The sequence below is a fragment of the Pholcus phalangioides genome, unplaced genomic scaffold, assembly GCF_987345545.1.
Source record: "Pholcus phalangioides strain wild (caught in Gottingen) unplaced genomic scaffold, Ppha-v1.0 ptg000009l_1, whole genome shotgun sequence".
NCBI classification, from domain to species: domain Eukaryota; kingdom Metazoa; phylum Arthropoda; class Arachnida; order Araneae; family Pholcidae; genus Pholcus; species Pholcus phalangioides.
Window position 1 is genome coordinate 12,647,415 of NW_028301602.1, and position 20,635 is coordinate 12,668,049.

Below are 20,635 nucleotides of genomic sequence, written 5' to 3' on the forward strand. Positions count from 1 at the left end.
AAGAAATAAATTTTTTGTGCCTCCCCCAAGCCTTTTGCACCCCCAGGTCGATTCTGCTTACGACAATGGGCCAGAGGGTTATTCGAGACAATTCAGAAATCTAAGTGTCCCAAATAAAATTCAATGCGAGCACCCACAGGCCTGAAACACTTCCGACGCCCATGATAACAATATCTCAAAATACCCTCTCTGTGAGGGATATTCCACCAATCACAACATTTCTAACTTCAACTTTAAGGTATCCGACTACGTTGAAAACGTCATTTTGGGAGAAAAATTCTATTTTTATATTTTGCTTTATGTTTTTTATGAAAAACCCTATTTTTTTATTTTTTTTTGTTTCCAAAAAATCTTTTTCTGTTTATATGTCACTTAGAACTGAAGTTTCGTTCTCTCTAATGTTTCGTTTTTACATACAAGTAAACAGTGAATAAAAACTTTATACGATTTTTACTACGAATGCTATATTTGACATTTCACTTGAGTTTGAAACATGATTTCTAAAAATAAATTCATTGTATCTTTACGAAATTTTTATATGATATTCTGCTATATATTGCCGATGTTATGAATTAAAATCTAAGGTCTATCGCATATATTTGTCTAATTACAGTGTTTTATAAACGAAATGTAGAATGAAATTTCCAAAAGTTCGCATGTACATCAACAGATTTTAGTGTAAATTATGAGCATATCATACAATCCTTCAACTTTTAAGCACCATTACTAGCTGAATGTACTGTGAAAATAACAAAGCATTCCACTCATAGAATTTTTTGTAATCGTGTTTGGAATATTACATGAATTTTGCTTAAAATTTGACATAAAAATGACTTTTTCAATAGAAAATGACGCAAACAGTCCAAAATGTATTTCCATCATTTCGCGGGACCCTATCAAAAATTATATTAAAGGTCACTCATACTATTTTAAAGAAAAACGACAAAAAGCTAGTCGGATACCTTAAATCAAAATACTACTATAGTATATGTATTTACAAACCTCTCAGTACAGGATGATAACTTTTTACACACTTTTCTGTTAAAATTACAAATTATTCAAGATCCACAAGAGTCACTCTTACTATTTTATTTTCTTTTAGACAAATTCCATCAATACATTATTAATTCATTCCCATCATTTTGGAAGTTGTTTTTCAATCATTGTTGATATATATATGTAGTTTGCTTTCTTATTTCCCGGTGCCATAAAAGTGGAATTGCTGAAACCAGTTTTTTTTGTTGAGTAAATGTAGGTAATAAAATATCGTCGTATGTGATTGGTTATCGGGACAATTATGACAGCCATTCAGGTATCTCGATCGAATCAATCTACGGAGTTTTGATCTGTTTCAATTTCGATCTACGGGGTTTCGTGAGATTAACGGCAGCTAATTTCTCATTTTATGTTTTATGGAATTTTTTTGTGTTATATTGACACATATATCAATGATTATTCTGTCTTATCCTTTGTGTATTTTTTTCAAATTTTCAAAATACATTCCAGTGAAATTTCTTGCTATGTGTAGAGTCTGTGATAGTGAATATTTGAATATGGATCATCATTCGATGATGATGATGAAAGGAAAACAGAAGAAGAAAATTAAAATCAAAATATTTCCGAAAATTAAAAAATTCTAAATTCTTTTGTGTGCGTGTCTGTATGTGTGTGTGTTTATGTGTATTATATATTATAAGAGATGGAAATATTGCGTGAAATGTTTGTTGATTTCTTTTTAAAGCACTGCACTGTGCATGAAAAGGGTGGTACGAATAATTATGTAATATGTACGCGTATACTTGTGTATACAAAATGAAAAGTGAAAACGAATTTCTCTGTTTTTGAAGAAAAGTTATAATGTTGCAATTTTTTTTGAACATCAAGTCACGATGTGCATGTTAATAAAGAAAAAAAAAAACCATCACTGAAAAAAAAAATGTGTTTCGTGATTCTTTTCATAAATATGAATTATAAAGTATTTTTTTTAGGATCTTCTCATTTAGTTTAATTTGTATTATTCTGGTAAACTTATAGATTGCGGAAATAAAAAAAACCCAAAAAAATAGACATTTTTTATAGAGTAGGCCGGCGTACTTTTACTGAGTAGGCCAGCCTGCTGCCCTTGGTAATACCTCCGTTACTGACAAACAATATTCGAAAATTCTAAATGTGCTTTATAATGTTCATAAACACTTTCACGGAGGAAGCAGCCAACATATCTTACCACTAATTTTGTGGTAAGATATGCTATTTGCGTAGTAGGTTCGCTGAAAGATTTGCTGACATTTGTATTTTTAATGCATTTTATGAGTATCTGATAAACCTTTCAGACCCGAGCACCTATTTTTTTGAAATTTTCAAAATGCAAAAGCATTTTTTGATACTAACAACAAATGCATTAAAAAATATAAATGTCGGCGAGTCTATTTTTTTCAAATTTTCAATTTTATTTTTGTTGTGAAAAAATATTTGAGTTCGTTCAAATTCTTTTTAGCCAAGATTATGTAGTGCATATTCATTTTTACAAATACAAGGTCACAACACGCAAAATGCCCAACGAGATGGCTTAGAAAAAGATGCCCATAACAAATATGGATGTCATATATTTCTAAAATTTCTAAAATACAGTAACTCTCAATAAAAAATTCAATTATAAAATTCATAAAAACCGGAAAAATAACCGAAATAAAAACGGTTTGCAGGGTTAGCATCGCTAGGTCACGGGAATTTTTTAAAGACAGGAAAAATTAACTAAATAAAACAGTCGATAGGTGGTGATGTCATACACAAGTCAAAAGAAAAGATACGCAAATAACGAACAGAATGCCTCCAAATCGTTTATTACAGCAGTATGTGTTCTACATGACTACCACAGGGGATAACACATTGCAGGCGAGTCACAAATCCAGCAATGGCAAAGTGCAGCAGATCCATATACACGGTTTTTTTTCTTGTTTTTTATCATAACCACGAAAAGAGTAGGATGTATACACCTTGCGAGTTTCACTAAGGTTGCTTTACGACGCTCGTCAAGTTTCGAGGCAAACTTGATTATTTAACCAATATTTTCGTTCATAAAATAATAACTAATATCATATTTTTTATACGGCACATTAAACAAATCCGGTCGGTAATTTCAATTGAAGAATTGAAACAGTTTTATGTGATAGGTGGCGGGATGGGGTTCTAGTTCATTGATATCTTACTCGCATATAATATAGGGTCATTCCAAATTCATAGGACAAACTTTAAGAGGTGATATAAGACACCAAAACAAGCATTTTTTTTAATCATAGAATGTGTTGTCGTGGGTGTTTTTAGAGCTCTCAAAACTTCACCAAAAGTATCGTATTTTTCCGATGGATTCGCTACGATTATGTATCATCAACCAATCGAGGCTGCACATGCACCTTCCGATTGGGTTGGAGGTAGTTTTTTTTATTGGTGCAAGGACCATCAAGGTTATGCTGCGTCAAACAATGATAAAGCAGTACAATGACGGTTGGTAGAATTTGCTTTACCCAAGATGCATCATGAGAAGACCTACCACATCACAATACCCTGCATCCTGGTCACGAGCATTGGCCTACGCAAGATCAACCTTTAGCGGGGCGCGCATTGGATTCGGGAATCACAAGGAGAGTAGGCTCTCCAGAGAAAGAAAGAGGTAGCAGTTCTTTCAGAGAAATTTTGAGCCAGTAACCTTCAAAAAGTATTTTCAATGCTTAATCGAATTAACAGAAATGAATAAGGATAACATACAATGTAAAGGTATTTTCTTTCAATATTTTTAATTGTTGATCGTTTTCTGGAGGCCAAGGGCCTTCCTCATGTTCTCTCCTGCGTTCGCCTCTGGTCACAGACGTATGAACTCAGGGAACTAGAAAATTTCTCAGCAACGTAGAAATAAAAAGGTAAGAAAAACTTATCTTTTTATGTCGCAGACTCGGGGAATCGTGATTTCAAAAACTAGGAAATGAGGAGCAATTCTTATATTTTCAATAAGCAAATTTCATCTTCGCATTCAGAATAAATATTAATTTAATAATTTTCATGTACTTTCTCATAAAAGTGCGTAAAAGCACATTTGTGAAAATTCCGTAAATTTTATGTAGAATTTTTTAATGATATGTATGCGCTAAACAGCTCGGTTAACCCTTTGAAGGGCAGACATTTTTTTCCAAAATTGGGGGGATGGACCCCCATCCCCCCCAACCTCTTAAAAAGAAGAGATTTGATATATTTACTCTCATCAGGACGTTTTTATTTACGAAATTCTGTCGCGACATCTTAAATCCTCAACGTTACCATCCCCCCCAAGGGGGTCTTGACCAACACTTTGGGAACCACTGTATCAGTGTAATAAAGGTGAAGAAAGAAAACTCTTTTGAGATAGAGTCGTATCTTAAGGGCGGAAAAATATCATTATCCTCACAGGCGGCACAATTTCTAGGACCGGCCCACCAGGGCCCTAAAATTAACTGCCCTCTGTATTTTAGGCGCAACCCTTATGTACGACTCCCCCCTCCACCTGCGTACACCCACTACCTCCTATATACAAGGAGGTATGTATATAGGAGGTAATGGTACACCTCTGCCGCCAAAGAACACTATAAAAAAAAACCTTGAAAATTTATGTTTGCCAATGACTCGAACTAATAAGGATTACGCCCTGCCTACACCCGAACTCTTCAAGAGAGCTAGAAATTGTTATAGTGTTACCAGATTCGAAGACAGAAACGAAGACGCCTGCGCAGACTCTTGGTAGTGTTACTTTTCCTAATTTCCACAACAGATGGCGCCACTATACTAAGAAAAAAAAAACACACTACCAAATAGGGTGGCAATTTCAGGTGAAAAAAAAAACCCGTTATATAAAATTATCGAATTTTGAAGTTGGGGTTGCAAAATAATTCTTGCTCCGGGCGGACGAATCCTAGTTACGGCCCTGCCTTCCGGTACGTGAGGTTGAAAGGGGTGATAGGCCCTCACAGGGCCGCATACTTGGTATGCAAGCGCGCATTTTGACGAGTCCTTGTAATGTTGAAGGAGAGGTTTCAGAATGAAATTTGCGCCCCCTCGGGTCTAGCGTCAGGGGTACGAGACCCACCTGCTCCCCCTAGTTGCGGCCCTGGGCCCTCACACCAAATCCGTGCCTACTACCTTGAGTTGATGGGTGGAGATACGGGGGGGGGGGGCATTGCTTCCCCCAGCGTCGAAGGTGGAGCCGACTGATCTAATACATATGCGTATATATGAGCTGACATAATCATCATCCTGCCCGCTCCCCTCCCGCAGCTATCATCATCATATCTCTCCCCCCCACCAGACTTTCAAGTCTATCTCCGCCTATGCTTGGGGCTAGGGTTGACGGAGATTCCTTCAAGTTGAGTTTTATACATAGCTGTCTCAACACCATGGGTCCTTGGACAGATTGATGTTTTGGGGCTCCATACTTAGCTGTCAGTACCCGTTTGCATATTTTCACACTTCAAAATCATATCACCAGGTTTCAACATGTGGGCGGTCTATGGACATGAAGCCTTCTGCTATGGACACATGAATTATGATACTCCTGGTTCCTTAGTCATATATGCTCGATTTTTATAGTTCCATTTTTGCACACCATATTTCCCTTGAAAGCTTTATTTCTTCATAGTTCTTCGTGGCCCGTTTACCGTTCTAAGATGATTCCTTCCCCCCCCCCCACATATTCTGGATCTGTTCTTGTCATGGCTCCTGTTTTATCTGATTTTCACCCATGCCCCCCCCCCCCCCACAGAATATCCCAGAACCGCAAGGGGGCCATATTTAACCATTACCTCCTAGAGAGATACAGTATACGTATCTATATCTCTAGGAGGTAATGATTTAACTCGCCTAGGTTGACGCACATTGTTTTGGGGGTGGGGGAATCACCTCAGCAAAAAGAAGGAAAATAAATCCGGATGAGGTCTGAGAAAAGGAGGACGAAAGGAAAAATTCCCTAAAACATAAGAGGTCGCTTGAAAGGGCATCAAAAGGCAGGGCCGTTGTAAGAGCATCATGGGGGCCCCTGGTCCAAGAGGTTTTTCTTAGGCCCTACTAGGCGAATTCTAGAAAATTTCAACCGGATCTAATTTTTGTGAGGCCCCCGGGCCGTTCCAGGAGAAGGGGGGGCATGCGTTAAGACGGTACTGCCAAAAATGGAGGAAGTCTGTAACTGTAAATTACAATGACATTTTTTTTTCCGATGCTTTAAAAACGGTATTAGTCTCGTTTAGGCAATATAGATGGCAGCACGAATAACCACATGAATATGTAGCGCTTCCTTGAATTTCGAACTGTACTGAGTCTGAAAAGGAAGGAAATTGATATTTAGCATAAGAAAAAAAGGTTAGAATCCCACCAGAATAATTTTTTCCAATTACATCTTTTACGGAAACGAAATTGAGCTAATTATGAATTATGATTACTTTATTAATGTATGTTATCCATCTAATATGACATGCAGTCGTGGCCGAGTGGTTAAGGCGATGGACTAGAAATCCATTGGGATCTTCCCGCGTAGGTTCGAATCCTACCGACTGCGAACAAAACTTTTTTTTTTTCGCTTCAGTTAATAGTTTGTTTCCCAAACTTTTCGCTGCATCGCCCCCCAACTCAAGTGATCCCATAGGATCCTGTGTTAAATAAGTAGCAACTATAGCGACCCTCCCCTCCGGATTATTCCATTGCCCACTTCGAGAAGCACTGTATTAGTATCCGGGAGTACATATAACTATTCAAAGACTCAAAAAAAAAATATATATATAATTAAGGTCATATAATTATCTGCAGTGTGGGACGAAGGTGTTCAACTTTTAGGAGAGTGGGGGCCACTAACTCTTCATTAATTTGAAAACGTGTCGTTGGGGGGGGGGGCACTTCATTGAGTGATGAGCATGGGTGGAGATACGCTCCCCCCCCCCCCACCCCCAGCGTTAAAGCGTTAAACGTGAAGTTTACTGATCTAATGTATATATGCATATATGAATTGACATCATCACCATCATCGTGATCACCCCTCAGAAATAATGACCGTGCCCCCACAGACTTCCAAGTCTATCTCCGCCTATGGTGATGAGGTCACCGCAGCACGTTACTGAAATAATCTAAATTTGCGATTGTGCCACGGGACGTTCGAGCAGTGTCGTCTTTACTCACTCCGTGCCACGTCCTAACTAACGATCAGGGCCGGCCTTAGAAATTTCGCGGCCTAGTGAAAAAAAATTGCGGGCCCTTTAAAAAAAAAAAATTCTCCCCGACTTACGAACTTTTCGAGTTGCGACCAGAAATATTTTCGCAGTCTCAGTTATATAAAATGTAACGAAAATTGTACAGGCAGTGCGACGGAGAACGAAATCATGTTGAGAAAAAAAAATAATGTTGAGGAAAAAAGTCATGTTTTATTATTATTATTATTTCATTGTACAGTACTTTATATTGGAAACAAGGCCTGCAACTAGGGGGACGGGAGGGGCAGACAGAGGTGCCAGATCAGACAGTACACAAATTTCACCCTTTTACCTCTTTTCCAACTCCAGGTGACCAAATATGTAGTCTCGGCCCTAATTAGGAATATTGGGGGGGGGGGGGAGGAAGTGGCACTGAAAAACAGTATTCCCATTAGTTTATAAATGGAAACTATGGTTTATAGATGAACAAATATCAGGCTGTCTGTGATCCCAATACAAGTCCATGCATGTGAGCGTCGGCAGGGCCGTCTTAAGAGAACCATGGGCTCCCGGGCCAAGCGATTTTTCCGAGGCCTTACGTGGCAAATTCGCGAAAAATTCAACTACTTCTCGTTTTTCTCAGGCCTTTCTTCTCGTGAGGCCCCCTGGGCCGTGCCCGTGTGGGCCCATGCGTTAAGACGGCACTGCGCTCGTCGGAATTCCTTCACTAATTGTAAGGCTATCAGCGCTTTGATGTTATGGGCTTGAAACTACTGTACCGCACACCTACTCCGGTCATGTTACCATACGGCAATTTCCAACCAGTGGAGTAGGGTGGTAAATGAAGGCGCCATCTATCGGTGTTGTCCTAGGCTCGTTAGGTAAAGAACTTGTTCTGAAGTCCTATGCCCGGATTCGGGCCAGTGGATCTTGACGGTAACCTTCATAGTTTTTCCACCATGGCCCACGTGTCCTGAGACGAACGAGCTTATATCAACCGGTGCTCCGTGGAGCCTTTGGGGCTCCGTGTGAACTTCACAGGAGCTCTGCGGCCACAGACTGGCCTCGAGGAAAATAAAATAAATTAGCAAATTTGATAAGTAAATAAAAAAAAAGAGGCTTACAGTGTTCCACCATAAAAACTATTCACAAAAAGGGCTCCTCGAGTCAAGCCGGGCTGCGCCATAGAAATTATAGACCGAAAAGGGCTCCGCGATAACCACTGCCCTAGGGGAATAGAGCAGGGGCCATGATTGGTCTGGAGGTAAACTTCTTAGTGGAAGACGATCTACCACTCCGCCGCTCGGACCCATAGGGTTGAAACTGGGGCTGCTTGTTTTCCCACAAAATGTTTGTTTCAGGGGGGGAAAAAAAATCAAAATTTTCACAAACATTTGTGGCCCGATGCGACCTCACCTTTCGCACCTGCCATGTCCAGGCCTGCTCACGATAATAACATCTGCTTAACATTTTAGAGATTAAGCATAACAATTTGTAAAGCAGACATTTCTGGATAGGTGTAGGAGGAAAATCTCTTTAATCGGGGGGCACTTATAGACAATATACACTTATATCAATACCCACAGCCCTGCGCCTAACTGCTCTTGAATTGTGACACGGCGATCTGTAAATATGCTACTGGTCACTTAAATGATCTGTAAATATGCTACTGGTCACTTAAGTGAACTGCAAATGTGGCGCGGGCAGCTTGAGTGATGCAGAAATGTGTCACTCAGTTCATTTTCGGCCTTGCCTCTACTTGGTGGCTTCACAGCCAGGGAAAACATTTAATTTTGGCACCCTTGCGTAGAAAAGGCAGTCAAAGGGTGAATTCGTCGCTCCCTCTCGTGGGGCACCAGCCCACCTGCTCCTACGAGAAGATCCAGCAGACTGGCAGCACAGGCAGCAACACGGCACATTGAACAATAACTGAGCGACCAAGTCACGGCCCAAGAGATCCCCGGGACAAACTGTGATCAGGGCTATAATGTATATATCGTGTACATATTTTTTGTCTTGCTTTGTAAATATCTTTCATAAACAATAAAAAACCCGCATTAGCCCCCCCCCCCCCCCGCCCGAAAGGGATTCGGCAGTAAATTGTCCCTAGACGATTTGCCGGGGCTATTGTCGGCGAATTGAATTGAATTGAGCCCACCTGCACATATCATAACTTATGTTATAATATGGTTCATGGGAGTGATAATGAAATTCGACACTGGTTTTCGAGAGTAAGCATGGACATTTGTTTGCAAAGTCTCATCAAGGTAGGAAACAGGGCCGTAATTAGGCTGGGGAAACGGGGACACTGCCGGAACTCCGAGTCGAATGGAGGCCCAAAAAAAATTTACACTTATACTGCATAATGTCTTCCTTTGTAAGGACCCCCCCCCCCCCCAAGGAAATGTCTGTCCCCGGGCGGGCCCCGAAGGTACTATGGCCCTGGTAGGAACCCTAAGAAGTCACTTTAACCGAACCCAGGGTTCCTCTTATGGGTTCCAGGGTCCTCTTAAGACTGCCCTGATCACGAACCGTATTTGCAATAACAAAAATTGAATAGCTATTGATTAGCATCGAGTATCACGGGCTGGGCCCACGGGCAAAGTGAATTTTCTGAGGCCCTACGTGGCAAATACTCGAAAATTTAAACCAGATATAATTTTTGTGAGACCTCCTTTTTTTCTCTTGAGGCCCCCTGGTCCGGTGCAAGGGTTAATGCTTTAAGACGGCACTGGGCCTTGCGTTTCATATTTTTATAGCATAGGCAGAGATAGACTTGGAAGTCTGTGGGGGGCACGATGATGATGATGTCAATTCTTATATACATATATACATTAGATCAGTCGACTCCACCTTTGATGCTGGGGGCGGCAATTCCCCCCCCCCCCCCCCTCCTATATCTCCGTCCATGTTTTACAGATTACCTGGTTGCTACGATTTTAAAAATTGCAATAGATATCAACCTTTCACGGGTTTCTTTCAACTTAAAATGCAGATGGCAGCACCGCCTTTACTGAAGTGTAATATCTACTGCACTTATTGTCGGAACTCGGTAACTATGTTTCTCTCCAAGAGATGGCGACACTAAGAAAATAAATTAAAACTTAGTGTGTGAGTTTTGAGTTAGGGTTACCATCCGTCCTCCTTTTTTTTGGTGTCACTTCAAGCATCCTCATACGTTTCAAGAAAATTCGGCCCTTTGTCCTCCTTCTCAGGCTTCCGGAATCATTCACCATAAATGGACCCATGAAAGTCTGGTCTGGGAGGAATGGAAAAGATTCCAGCCTGGGTCGGGGGCTTCTCCACGATGTGGGGGGCCATGTCTACTTCACAAAAATTTACTACAATTGGTAGTAACAATATCCTCCCAATTGGGGATTTTTTCAGAAATTTTATCGATAGCTGGCAACTTTAATTGCCTTTCACAATTTAGTGGTGATGTCCAGTATGGATGCCATATTTTTCGTGTTTTTATTAAGAAAATATGATTTGCCTTCTGCAATTTTCCTCTTTGCCAATTCGCCTGCCTTTTACAATTACCTCTCGCTGGCCGAATGAAACTCCTTTGTCGGGTCGGAGGCTGTGATCACCCCTGAACAGTCAAACCCAGAAATAACGACTTATATTGCCACGGACAACTCAGTTATAACGTCAACAGTAATTGGCGGTACCAGCTGATTCCTGTAGAGGGTAATGTTTAATGAGCCTTTCTTGTAGATAGAAACGCATTGTCTTTGTATGTTACGACAGTTTCATTTTTGTATGGTGTTTTCCCAAGAAATTAATAGAACTAGAGCTGAGGGGATGTTCTTTTGTTATTGTATTGTATTGATACCTAACGATTTAAAAAACGTTTACTACAACTTCAAGTTCCCAACTTCAAGGCGCAAATGCGAGCCGATCTCCCTGTTAAAAAGTCTCGCCACAGAGAGCAACAGTCCAACAACGATAAATCATTCAATCATAACACTTCACTCATAGTTAGAAAAACTGGTGGCAGATGGCAGCGCTACACATAACAAGCATTACAGAGAAACAAACTTCACGTCAGGTTTCACTACACGTACACGCACATTCCCGCATGTACCGATTAGTTGGGGGTTCCGCGGGGGGGGGGGTGTGGGCGGGGTGCATGTGTGGTGTAGTAGTAGTAGGTAAGGCCTCCAAAAAATGGCTCGGGGATCCATGATGTTCTTAAGTCAGCCACCTCGTTGGGCAATTTGCCTGTTGTGGCGTGGTATTTGTATTTGTACATGCTTGACAGTGCTAATTGCTTATTGCTGCAAACCGTATACGGGGCATTCCCGTACTTTGCCTTTGTTTTGCATCACTTTTTTTTAAATAAAATGTTCTGTTTTTTAGTGAAACTACTTTAAAATTCACTATCTATACTAGAATCGGAGATGGAGATAATTTTCATAATTCCCAATTTCTATTATAAGGATAATTTGATCATGAATATTGTATAAATATTCATCTTACATATTTTATATATCATGCTCAACTTTTCTTTTCCCATGAAATAGATTGCAATTCACTGCGGACTTTCTATAGAGCTTTATTTTTCCGTCAAGGAGTTAATGCAGTCAGCCCCGCTTAATCTGATATCAACGATTCCGACCTAAGGCCTCCGCACGGGTTGCCAAGTTCATCTGTAACGTCATTAAGACTACCTTGCAAGTTTGTCACATTTTGAACCAACAACATTCAATTCCGTTTCTCATTTTGGCGTAGAATCTTTGTGATTGGCTCGGAAATACCGCATGGTGATTGGATGTGGGGCATTGAATTCGACAATTCTCAGCCCGAGATTGTTTCTTTACCACGCAACGATGATACTGGCACTGGAGAACGTTTCTTCCTGAATATTCCGAGTGAGGATGGACTACTTGCTGACGTCACGAGCAGCATGCGGATAACTTCTATCTGTAGGAGATGCTGTTGCAGCGCACGATATCCGATTCTGCGGGGAGCAATCCAATTGAAATTTTACAACATTAGTATAGTTCAATGCTGATAAAAGATGAATGTTAATAAATCTTCTCGAATAAATCAGACATCAAAAATGAAATTAAAATTTGTATTCAGTATTACAATGCTCACAACACCTAAGGTTTTTATTTTTCATTATGGAAGTTAGCGCCTTCTATTGGCTCAACAGAGAACAAAAATAAAATAATAAAATGTGCGTATTGTAGACAACTTGAATACTTGAACTTACTTGTATATATCCATTGATTTCAAATGTTTCATTCAATAAAAACATTATGTATATAGTGGTTAATGTGTATTAACAGTTGATACGTAAAGCGTAATATTCGATTAAACGGGCGAAAAGTCGTTGAAATTATCATATGAAGCGGGGAACTTTAAAATTGTCCCTATGGGAGATATTTTGGTGCCGGAGAATTTTATCCGTTCAAGCGGGAGTATTCGTTATCCGTTTAAGCGGGGCCGACTGTATATGCAAAATTAGCGATTTCGCTGACTATTGGCAACATTTTTGGCGATAATTGGCAATGTCTCGTATTTATGATCCCAATTCCAAGTATTTTTTTTCTCTGAAATATGGTCATCCCAATCATAATCAAATGAAAAGTTCGTGTATATTATTTGATTGCTCTAATTATATTTTTCATTCTTGAAAAGTTTTGAAAACTTTAACCTCGGTTGTAACGACACCTTGCTTACAACGAAAAAAAAAAAAATTTCATGTAATCTTCGATGCTTTTATAACCAAGTTTGACTGTAGTTGCCATTCCTTCACGATATTCGCAACTGAACCAGCTGATATAACAGCAAACCATATGCCGCTGAAAAGTCACAATTTCATTCCGTAACTTTCACCCTCACGGATCTCCAATCAATTTACGAAGAATGTTACATTCCATATACTACACATACACACGCATTCATATGCATCCGAACACATTCTCTGAGAGTCGTCGTTTCTCGAAGAATTTCCATTTAAACTCCTCCTGTGCTCCGTGTAATATTGGATTCTAGGTAAAGAGAAACGTACCTCTCGATGGTATTCTGTAAAGGTAAAACCTTTCTCTCTCCCTGTGTTCACCCCCCAGCAAACTCTACATTCTGCGGAACAGTTGAAATCGGATTACCAAGGTATCGGAACTGGTTCCACACATCGGAACGTATGTAATGCACAACGAGCTACGCTATACAATATAATAATACCCGCGCTTTCCTTCAACCCCCGTTCACATCGGGATTATGGCTCCTCATTTGTTATTACATTTTGCGTTCGGCGTCTCGATATCCCTATACATATTCAGCGATAACGTAATATATGTGTGTGCATGAATATATACAGAATTTTCTAGGATTCTAGAATTCTAATAATCATGTATTTTGGATGTATTTGGGTCGAAAAGTGTTATATTCGACCCTTTTCTGTGTGTTTTATATTATCTCAATTCATAAGAAATTGATCTGAATGAATGAGAGCATTAAAATGGATTTAATTTCTTAAGTTCGAAAAAAATGTATGATTTTGATGACGGATCTTAACCTTGTTTTAGCCGCGACCCAAAATTGACAACAGGATCAAATTTGCGACCCATGGGTCTATTTCGAATTTTAAAAGATTGTTAAATTTTTCTTAATAATATAATGTTCAGTTTTATAATTTTTAAAACCATTCAGTGACGTCTTAACAGGTCAGTCAACGGGGTCTCAGCTAAGGATCTCAATCAAACAGAAAGGTCCCAAATTATTGGAAACTCTCATAAATTCTGGAAATTATGTTTTTCATAAATTTTGAATATTTATCAATTCTATAATTATTTTAGTTCTAGGATTAATTTTTACGCAATTATTTCTTACATTAATTCTTGAAAAAATTTCATCACTTTTTGCATTATTTTTCACTTAGGAATAGCACTCCGAAAATTTGATAAAAGATCTTTTACGAAACTTAAAAAAAAAAAACAATAAACCTAATGGTTACATCCGCTCGAATGTAATTTCAAATATTTCTCATAAATTATGAACGTTCATTAATTTTGGATTTTTCATTCAATTTTTTTGTTTTTTGTTTGGGTAGATATTTTTCAGCATTCCTGTGCGTTCTGTAATAAGTGTCCGGGGGGTGGGCGCGGTAGCCCAGGTCGATAAGATACTCGCCTAAAGTACCAAAGGATGTTTAGAGGTGTCGCGAGTTCGATATCCGGTTTGTCCTTGTCAGAAAACTTTCCTGACACAGGGGTACAACAGAAACGACGACATGACCACAAAAAAAATTGCTACCGCAGGGAGTCCCCCCATCGAGGGGTTAGCGCACCAACATCTCGATGAGTGTAAAAAACAAGCCTGCCGTTCGGAATCGGCAATAAATTGCTCACTTGACCTCTAGGATGCTCATTTACATACTAGGTCACTCACTTACTTCTTAGGTCACTCACGTACTTCTTAGGTCACTCACTTGCTCACTGAGTTACTCATTCTATCAACTCACTAGGTTGCTCACTATGCTCTACACTTAATCACCTGGTCCCAGCAGTGAATTTTCTGTCGATGGATTGGTGGTCGGGGAATTTTCTTGGTGGTGAATTTTCGTATCTCTGAACTGCATGGTGGTGAATTTTCGGTAAACCGCAATAAATGTTGCGAATTTTTGAACACTTCCTCCAAAAATATACGAAACCATAGCTCAAGAGAGTCCCAAAAAATGCCTGGTTCCCTGCCCAGTTTGCCGATGTCGTTAAGATGCCCTGAAGCCAGTGGCTCATCAACTAATGGGTTTCCAACAAAATTGTACGTGGTTTTATATGACCGATCTCAGCAGTATCTGTGATCCAAGTTTGGGTCGCGATCCATACGTTCATAACCCCTGGATTAGGGGTGACCACGTGATTCATATCATATGGGACACTACTGTATTATCACGTGCTTTTTGTCCGTCCCGACCTTTTCTTTTTTATATAAAATTGTCCCGTTACCTTCCGTGTTTCCTTTTAGGATATTCACTTGAATCTGTAAAATTAAATGAAATCGTGGATAATGAAAATTTTTAGTATCTGTATTTCCATTACGAAGATTATGACTGTCAATGTCAATACTCATATAAAATATCTGTCGTATCCAACAAGTGAAAGAAAATTCAATTCACTGTGATTTGCAGTAGCCTGTAATTCTTTCTCCCTAATTGGCGATTTTTTACCCATTTCCTGCCATGATTGGCGGTCTTCTCCACGTTTTTGAAATTGGAGATTCCCAGTATATTTAGGATCTATAGCCCTTTCAGCCCCTGGTCCCAAAAATGTGTGGGTTGTTTTTTCTCACTGTAGAATTTTTTCTTTTGACTTCGGGGAGTTAAGCCCTGGCTTAAAGGGTTGTGCAAGTTTTCAGTTAGAAATATTGTGAATATAAACTTATTAGGGTCTTTCCTCAGAGGACAGCACACACAGTGGGCTTCTGTTCGGTTCATATCCGGGTGCTCCGTACCTTTCACTCATAATTAGAAAAATTTATAGCAGATGCCAGCATTACACATAGCACAAGTATTACACAGATACAAACTTACTTTCACAACACGTTCACGCACATTCCAACATGTACCAATTCTTTAGAAGTTCTGCAGAGGAATATGGACGAGGTACATTGCATGAGTGGTTTAGTAGCAGTGGGTTTTTAAGATGCTTCCAGGAGAAAGTGCCTCTGGGAAAAGTGGGATTTGTCAAATAAAATTTAGCAATAAAATTCTAGAAAAAAATTGTATGTGAACATGAATACACTCTGCATCATGTTGGTAGAAAAAAATTGAACGTAATAAGTTATTTCTTCACAAAAAAAATTGAAAATTTGAAGAAAAAAAAGATTTTCTGACATTTATGTTTTTAATGAATTTTTTGTTTTAGTATCAGAAATGCAAAAACATTTTAAAAATTCCAAAAAATGAATGCTCGAGTCTGAAAGGGATATTTTCTAAATTTTTCTCAATTGAATATGATGAGCCCAATTATGGTTGAAGTAGGATAACAAGGCATTCACATTCATGTTTAATGTAGTTTTTAATTGATATCGGTCGGTGTTTTTATTTTTGAAACCATCATTAAAATCAATCGATTGAAAAGTAAAGAAAAGATACTCAACTGTGTTTCAAATTATATTTATTACTAGCTATAGTACCCGGGTTTTCTTCAATTACTGGGAGGATTGAAAAAGTGAAAAACCAACTAAAGAAAAACAAACTATTATACATAATGCTGGCAGCATTAAAGAAGTGACAAATCATTATAAAGGCATATGGATGTCTGAAACGCATTGCTAGGGAACCACTTAACCAAGTAAATATTCAGAAAGTGATTGTTGAGGCCCAAGAACCATTGTTGCCAAACAGTTTTTTGTCCATTTCGGGCATTTGCCCTGCTCTGAGAAACTTTTAAAGTAGCCTATCGTTCAATCCGGTCGAGAAAATTGTAGATTTGTATAGAGAACATTCACACAGACAGACAGAAATTTTAGTGGAAACATTAGCATGATTAATGTCTGCACACTTTATATATTACAATATTTTAAAAAATATTTTTAGCGTACACACACACACACACACACACACACACACACACACACACACACACATACACACACACACACACAGGTAGAACAAAATAATTTTAAAATGTGTTTTTTGCAAAATTTGCGTGCACCAACCCCCCTTAATACCTATGATGAGACCGTTTTTTATCTGAAATGAGTAACTTTTCTCGAGGCACGATTTTACTTTGATTGCCAAATAATTTGATCCATTTGCGAGATGTCCCGATCCGATTTGAAAGGAGAATGGCCAGCAGTGAGTGTCCATATTTTTGAGTTAGACATACGTTAACCATGAGATTCAAGGTTATTAATATATTGGAATTTGAGCAGAAGAAAAAATTTACTCGAGGTTCGGTTTTTAATTATCGAATGAAATTGTTTTTAATGTTTCATCATCGATCATTTTTTGAATGACAGTCTTTCATCCGTCGTTTTGCGGGGATAAACTTTAGAGGGATCTGATTGCGAGAGAGTGATCGTTCTTATAGTTTTTTTCTTAACTACTATTATTTTCAATTAAACTAGCTTTTTAGTTTTTTCCCCTTTTAAAATAGGAAAAAGCTGAAGGTTCAATAGCTTTAGTTATAACTTCGTGGATACTGAAGTGTTTTGATAACTACGAGAAATGAATCTTCATGCTTTGAGTTTCGGATGTTGGCTTTGAGTCATGGTTGGAGTTTGTAGGGAAGGTCAGAACCGAACTAGATGCTTGGTCAGCCGGGGCAAGCACGCATTTTTTGACGCTCCCCTGTAATGTTGAAGAAACAAACTTCTAATTTAATTTCAGCTTTTCTTATACATGGTTTTGCTTCCGTACAAAACTCTTATAATCTTGACGCGTATTCGATGTTATGTTGATCGCTACTCTGAAAGCTTTGTACAGCAGAGTTGAAAGTCTTTGTCACTGTCACTTATGTGCCTAATACCAGTATTTATGTCTCTGATGCACTTACGACTATATGCGTTTGAATAACGGCCAGGAGTAGGGTGAGGGGGAACTTTGCTGATAATAATTAATACTGATGTTTGAAAATTAAAAAAATGGAAAAAAATGGCTCTCTTTTGAATCTCTGAATGACAAAAATACCGAAGTTCTACAAAATCTCGCCTCTAAAATTCATGAATAAATATAAAACGATGTCGAAAAATACAGCATTTACGGCAGAAATTTTTTTAAAAGCGAAGTTATTCCAAAAAAGTTTGAAAACGAGGCAAAAAAAACTTATTACGCATCATAAAAGACATACCGGTCCACAAATTCAACATAAAGAAGTTCAAGACATCATCTTAGCAACATCTCAAAAATGACCAACCATAATCCCAATTATTTCTCATTCTCCATCAGAAATAAACTTTCTATATAATTTCTGTGTTTTTCTATCCATAGATCGGGATGGTGCACGATTTATATATAAGTATATGTATGCGCTCTTTGCATAAAATATGAAAAAAAAGTTTAATAATACTTTCAAAGAAGGGTTCTTTTAAACATTAAAAAAGTGTTTAATTTTATTAGAGAAAATATAAATAAGAACAAGAAACTTCGAAATAAGCAAATGAGACAAAAACAATAATATTAGTTTGAAAAAAGGCATCAACAGCATGAATATATCATTAAATATAATCCTTGTATGATAAAAATTTAGTTTTCTGGCTGAGTTTGAGATTTTGTACTAAACAATCATTTTTTAACATTAATCTGGATTCTTATAATATCAATCATGGTTTTCAGTATGGCATGTTCAAAGAAACAAATTGTATGCAACAAGATGGACATTGTATATGTAATTTTCCTATATACATAAATATAATGAAAAGGGTTTCTGCGTTCTTCCCATAAAATACATAAAAAACAGAATAATAACATTTTTTCAAGGAGAATCCCAAATACATAAAGTTTAATCGCATAAGAGAATATATAAATAAGAAAACAAAGTTTTAGGAATAAAATAAGAGAAAAATAATAATATTAATAAAAAGAAAGTTATTACAGTACTAGAATATCATTGGACAATCTAGTATTCTAGCCCTATGCTGGGTTTGAGACTTTTGTACTAAACTTGGCATCTTCAACCTGTTTCTCGCAAACACCACGGTGCTCCCCGAATCACCCAGACTACTCGAAGACCGCGTCCGATTTCGCGCTCGCGAGCACTCGATCAATGTCCCCAAGTAAACACCTTCTACAAATTGCATTGAAGAATTGAAATCATCGTGATTTCATGCATTGGCAAGCCAAACTTGCCATAAGGGTGCTCTTCTTTTGATGATGGGTACAGCCAGTGCTCGTGGCTACAAAAAGGTTGAAGCCCTCTGTATTAAACGATCGTGCTTCGGGTTCACAATTAGTTTGTACCAATCTGGTTTCTTACAATGTCAACTATATTTTATATAAGATATTTCCAACAAAAACTTGTATGTAAGAAGATGGATAACAAGCTGGGCATTATGATAATAATTTTATGATACATATAATGAGGGAACACACAAACTATAGAGAGTTCAATTTACCATATATATCGTACCTTATTATGCATCATGAGAGACACGCCGATCCATATAAATAAACGAAAGCCTGAACTTCAAGACATCACCTTAGCAACCTCTCAGAAATCACCAATCGTAATCCCAATTATTTCTCATTCTCCATCAGAAATAATCTTTTTATATACTTTTAAAATACAATAAAAAAATATTTCCTTGTTCTTTCCATAAAATATACAAAAAAAAAAAAAGATTAATAATACTTTCAAAGAGAATCACAAATACTAAAAAAAAAATGTTTAATTTTATAAGAGAAAATATAAATAAGAAAAAAAAAATATCTTAGAAATAAGGAAATGAGGAAAAAAATAAATAATATTAATAAAAAGAAAGATATCAACAGAAGCAGAAAAGTTTAATTTAAGAGGATCAATTTAAAGATGGCGCATGTTGGAAACTGACGTCAGCATCTGACCGAAAGTCATTTATCATTGGTAAGAACGCAAGAAAAAAGCAAGGAAAAATAATAAGAAGAAAAGGAAAAGTCTCATCTCCGCATTCCATTCCGGCAAAAGTATTTCCAGGATAAAAAAAAAAAATTATAATAATTTTTTTTTATATTTTTCTGGAACGAACAAAGATGCGTTAAACGTATCCAAGACAGATTTTTCGTTTTGAACATAAGAAAGAAATGCGTACTATTGAAGATGGGTTCTTGATTAATGGCCATGTTATAAAGAAAATGCCAGCCAGTTTTTTTTTTTTATTTAAGAAAATCATTTTCTTATATATTTTTTCCTCCCTTTTGTAAATAATAAAAGAAATAAATAAGGAAACGAATTATTTTATTTTTAGCTTTTGGGAGGGAAAAAAATATATAAAAATTTGTAATCTCACTCTATTGTTGGATTCTTAATCAAACATAGTATTGATACGAAGAAGAATGAGAAATTCTTGAATGTTCTTGAAATGAACTTGCTTTTTTTGTGGGGAAAAAAGTTGGTTTTTTCTTTTTCGTTATTGTTATTAATGTGTGTTTTACCTGTGTGATGTTTCTTGTCGATTGTTGTGCGCATTTCAAGGATTGATGATTTTTTGTGTTTTTTGGTACTTATTTTACAGTAATTTTTTACATTTTTTTGTAATTTTTGAAAGAAATTTTCCCATGTTTTAGTTCCCATGAATTTCTTTTTACATTCACGTTGCAAAAGTTTTAGATTTATTTCGAAAAGTTTTTTTAAATTTGAATGATACATAATCTATTGATATTTATGGAAAACTGTGATTTTAAATTTTAATCCTGACAGAAACTTTTTTAGATTCTGATATTCATTCTTACTCCCAAATATTATACTATGCAGTTATATCAAAATACAGTAAAAGTTCGTTATCACGAC

The 20,635-nt window shown here is 37.5% G+C and overlaps 1 non-coding gene across 1 annotated transcript; it reads left to right on the top strand.

The window, feature by feature from the left end:
• The first annotated feature begins 6,489 nt into the window (after window positions 1-6,489).
• On the top strand, window positions 6,490-6,571 carry TRNAS-AGA (transfer RNA serine (anticodon AGA)). Its single transcript has one exon. It is a non-coding gene; the product is annotated as a tRNA-Ser (tRNA).
• Window positions 6,572-20,635: the final 14,064 nt, after the last annotated feature.